The sequence below is a fragment of the Cajanus cajan genome, chromosome 10 (assembly GCF_000230855.2).
Source record: "Cajanus cajan strain Asha chromosome 10, NIPB_CcT2T_4, whole genome shotgun sequence".
In the NCBI taxonomy this organism is placed as follows: domain Eukaryota; kingdom Viridiplantae; phylum Streptophyta; class Magnoliopsida; order Fabales; family Fabaceae; genus Cajanus; species Cajanus cajan.
The window spans coordinates 2,142,639-2,147,893 of record NC_138526.1 but is presented as its reverse complement, the minus strand read 5'-3'; the positions used below and the strand labels follow the sequence as shown (position 1 = coordinate 2,147,893).

At 39.7% G+C, this 5,255-nt stretch overlaps 2 pseudogenes across 1 annotated transcript; both read left to right on the top strand.

Moving 5' to 3' along the window:
• Nucleotides 1-499: 499 nt before the first annotated feature.
• LOC145952744 (secreted RxLR effector protein 161 pseudogene) lies at nt 500-904 on the top strand (annotated as a pseudogene).
• Nucleotides 905-1,724: 820 nt separating this feature from the next.
• LOC109819071 (hexose carrier protein HEX6-like) lies at nt 1,725-4,791 on the top strand (annotated as a pseudogene). The gene is made up of 2 exons (XR_014430256.1): nt 1,725-2,240; nt 2,995-4,791. The product of XR_014430256.1 is annotated as a hexose carrier protein HEX6-like (transcript).
• The last annotated feature ends 464 nt before the right edge of the window (nt 4,792-5,255 follow it).

The window sequence follows — 5,255 nt, the reverse complement described above, 5'->3', positions numbered from 1 at the left end:
GAAACAAGCTCCGAGAGCTTGGAATGTTCGGATTGACAAGTACTTCAAAGAAGCGAATTTCATCAAGTGTCCATATGAGCATGCACTCTATATCAAAGCTTAAGGTAAAGATATTTTGATTGTATGCTTGTATGTCGATGACTTGATCTTTACAGGGAACAATCCAAGCATGTTTGAGGAATTCAAGAAGGATATGACCAAGGAGTTTGAAATGACCGACATGGGGCTTATGGCATATTATCTCGGAATTGAAGTAAAGCAAGGAAATGAAGGAATTTTTATTACTCAAGAAAGCTATGCTAAAGACCTCCTCAAGAAGTTCAAGATGGATGATGCTAATCCAGTTGGCACTCCTATGGAATGCGGCATCAAGTTGAGTAAGGATGAAGAGGGAGAAAAGGTGGATCCAACCCTCTATAAAAGTCTTGTTGGAAGTTTGCGCTATTTAACTTGTACAAGACCAGACATTCTCTAAGCCGTTGGAGTCGTGAGTCGGTACATGGAAGCTCCAACAACTACTCACCTCAAGACTGCAAATAGGATTCTTCGATATATCAAAGGTACGACAAGCGTTGGCCTATACTACTCAAATTCTAACGATTACAAGCTTGTTGGATATAGTGATAGCGATTGGAGTGGAGATATGGATGATCGAAAGAGCACAAGTGGATTTGTGTTCTACATGGGAGACACAGCCTTTACTTGGATGTCCAAGAAGCAACCTATTGTCACTTTGTCTACATGTGAAGCAGAGTATGTAGCTGCAACTTCATGCGTTTGTCATGCTATTTGGCTACGCAACCTATTGAAGGAGTTAAGCTTGCCACAAGTGGAGCCAACAAAGATTTACGTGGACAACAAGTCGGCAATAGCATTAGCAAAAAACCCAGTCTTCCATGATTGAAGTAAGCACATCCACACCCGTTACCATTACATTAGAGAATGCATCAGCAACAAGGATGTGCAAATGGAATATGTGAAGACGCATGATCAGGTAGCAGATATCTTCACCAAACCGCTGAAGAAAGAAGTCTTTATGAAGTTGAGAAGTTTGCTTGGAGTACAAAATCAAGTTTAAGAGGGGGTGTTGGAATATAAATTGATTTTGTATGTTGGGCTTAAAAGATAAAAGCCCAATATTAGCAAAGGCCCAAATAGAATTCTAGAAAAATCTTATCTAAAAGATTCTAGAATGATGTACAAAATATCTATAGATGTTTATCCATAAGATGTTTCTAGATAAGTTTAGAAAAGTTTAGAATTGTAGGAATGTTTTAGAAAGTTCTAGAGAATGAATTATAGCCCTTAGATGAATGTTGTCGTGGCAAGATCTTAACCATTGGTTAAGGAGGTGCCACTAGTATAAATAGGGGATTGTTGTATCATTTGGATGTAAGCCAAAAAGTTTAGAAGCATTCAATACAACAAGCCTTTCTTTCTCTCAAAATCTTCCAACCTCTCCCAATCTTAAACACTTCCTTCTAACTTTTAAAGTTTCTTCCCAACAGTATCCCTAAGTAGACAAAAAGTTTTACCATTTTATTACAAGAAATGATAATAATACTCTCTTTCTGACCTCTTCATTATTATTGGTGGATATTTATTGAAAATTAAAAAAAAATTAGGTTTCGCATTCATTTAATAAGTTTCTCTTCTTATTTGTTAGTAAATTAAACTTAACAAAATTTACGATTTTTTTTACCAATAACACAGAGAATATTGACAAAAGAATGTTTGAGACATTGTGGCACAAGCAATTTTTTCTTTTATTATTGTACTACTATGTCATTAATTTTTGTTTTACTATGTAAATTAAAGATACACATTCAAAAACGTTTAATTGGGAGTTATATCCTTTAGTTTGATAAGTGATTTATATATACCTTGATCAACTTCACTAATTTTCTAGAATTGCAGGTGGAGTAACATCCATGGTGCCATTTTTGGAGAAATTTTTCCCAGATGTATATGCCAAGATGAAGCAAGACACCAAGATTAGCAACTACTGCAAGTTCGATAGCCAGCTGCTAACAACATTCACTTCATCACTTTATGTAGCAGGCCTTATAGCATCCTTCTTTGCTTCACCAGTCACAAGAACCTTTGGCCGAAAAGCATCAATACTCGTAGGTGGTGCTGCATTCCTCATAGGAGCAGCTCTTGGTGGTGCAGCTCTCAATATATACATGCTTATACTTGGTCGAGTTATGCTTGGAGTTGGGATTGGTTTTGCCAATCAGGTACCTTTGCCCTTACAATGATCTCCTTCTAAATTTGTTAGTAGGAGTGTTCCAAGGTATCAAACTATTACGTGTAATAAGTTAATTAACGTTTTTAATAACTACTAAGGTTTTAAAAAATGATTTACAACCACAATTTCAATCATAATATCAAGATTTTTTGAAATTATTGTGACCGCATGACAATTGCAATTGCAGTTGCATGGGACTGCATTCACCCATAATTTCCAACAATGTCAAGAAGCATGATTAAATTCACATCCACAATTAAAAACCTTGATGACTACCTTAAAAGATAATTTTTGATTGGTTGATATTACAAACTTTATGTCTATTAAATGTATTATTCTTTATCATTCAATATTAATAATGTTTAAGATTGATCATTTTTTTTAATAAATATGGTCTACATAATATCTTAAAATTGACAATTAATAATTAATTTACATTCGCAGAATATAACTTTCATTAACTAAATATTATTTTAATATAAATAGAAATCAAACCTAAAAATACCAAATTCACTTCATCTTAGAACAGACCTTATAACTATTAGGTCAATAAACTTGATTTAAAATTGACCTTATTTAATTATCAAACATTGTTACCATACTAACATGAGTATAATTTTATATGGAAGAATGAATAGATTGTACTTAATCATGGGGTTGAAGTAGTGGTATGTATAAAGTCTAAGTTCGAAATTTGTTGACATAATAATCTTATATGAAAACAAAATTTGATTGTTGTGCAGTCAGTCCCTTTATATCTCTCAGAAATGGCACCTCCAAGATATAGAGGAGCAATCAACATTGGCTTTCAGCTATGTGTTGGCATTGGTGTTCTATCATCAAATCTGATCAACTTTGGCACAGAAAAGATAGAAGGTGGTTGGGGTTGGCGCATTTCTCTAGCTATGGCAGCAGTTCCGGCCTCAATGCTCACTTTGGGGTCATTTTTCCTCCCAGAAACGCCCAACAGCATAATCCAACACAGCAAGGACCATCACAAGGCCAAGCTAATGCTGCAACGCATCCGTGGCACCAATGATGTCCAACATGAACTTGAAGACCTCATTGAAGCAAGTAACACATCACATTCCATCAAACACCCTTTTAAGAACATCTTGCAAAGAAAGTATAGGCCTCATTGTGATGGCAATAGCCATACCCTTCTTCCAACAATTCACTGGAATAAATGTCATTTCCTTTTATGCTCCAATCCTCTTCCTAACCATTGGATTAGGCGAAAGCGCTTCGCTTTTGTCTGCAGTTATGACCGGGGTTGTAGGAACCACTTCAACATTCATATCAATGCTTATGGTTGATAAACTAGGGAGAAGAGTTTTGTTCATATCTGGGGGCATTATGATGTTCTTCTCACAAGTCATAATAGGGTGCATCATGGCAACACAACTTGGAGACCATGGTGAAATAGGCAAGAAATATGCATATTTGATTCTGGTTTTGATATGCATGTATGTTGCTGGATTTGCCTGGTCTTGGGGGCCATTGGGATGGTTGGTTCCTAGTGAGATTTTCCAACTGGAGATTAGATCAGCAGCACAAAGTATTACTGTGGCTGTCAACTTTCTCTTTACCTTCATTGTTGCTCAAACTTTTCTTAGCATGCTGTGCCATTTCAAGTTTGGCACATTCTTCTTCTTTGGAGGATGGGTGTGTAGGGCCCGATTGTCCACCTTTTGCACCACCATAGTATGATATTGTCCGCTTTGGGCCCAAGCCCGCACGGTTTTGTTTTTGGGCTCCTTCCCAAAAGGCCTCATACTATGTGGAATGGTGGACACTTATAAACTAGCCAATGTTCCTTCATTTTACCGATGTGGGACTTGGGATGAATCCCAACAAACCTCCCCTCAGACCAAGGACCACATGTCTCGTGATCTCCTCCCCTCAAGCGATAATCCGTCACCATCTTGTACCGCCGTTAACTCTACGGGACACGCCGCCTGAACACCACAATATCAGGAAGACTTTCGACACAAGGCACCAAGTTCGAATCTCCATCGCGAGGCACAACACTGAGGGTCTTCCCGCATCAAACCCAGACGAACCGTTGGCTCTGATACCACTTGTTGGGCCCGCTAGTCCACCCGTTCCTCCACCATAGTATGATATTGTCCGCTTTGGGCCCAAGCCCGCACGGTTTTGTTTTTGGGCTCCTTCCCAAAAGGCCTCATACTATGTGGAATGGTGGACACTTATAAACTAGCCAATGTTCCTTCATTTTACCGATGTGGGACTTGGGATGAATCCCAACAAACCTCCCCTCAGACCAAGGACCACATGTCTCGTGATCTCCTCCCCTCAAGCGATAATCCGTCACCATCTTGTACCGCCGTTAACTCTACGGGACACGCCGCCTGAACACCACAATATCAGGAAGACTTTCGACACAAGGCACCAAGTTCGAATCTCCATCGCGAGGCACAACACTGAGGGTCTTCCCGCATCAAACCCAGACGAACCGTTGGCTCTGATACCACTTGTAGGGCCCGATTGTCCACCTTTTTGCACCACCATAGTATGATATTGTCCGCTTTAGGCCCAAGCCCGCACGGTTTTGTTTTTGGGCTCCTTCCCAAAAGGCCTCATACTATGTGGAATGGTGGACACTTATAAACTAGCCAATGTTCCTTCATTTTACCGATGTGGGACTTGGGATGAATCCCAACAAACCTCCCCTCAGACCAAGGACCACATGTCTCGTGATCTCCTCCCCTCAGTGTTGTGCCTCGCGATGGAGATTCGAACTTGGTGCCTTGTGTCGAAAGTCTTCCTGATATTGTGGTGTTCAGGCGGCGTGTCCCGTAGAGTTAACGGCGGTACAAGATGGTGACGGATTATCGCTTGAGGGGAGGAGATCACGAGACATGTGGTCCTTGGTCTGAGGGGAGGTTTGTTGGGATTCATCCCAAGTCCCACATCGGTAAAATGAAGGAACATTGGCTAGTTTATAAGTGTCCACCATTCCACATAGTACGAGGCCTTTTGG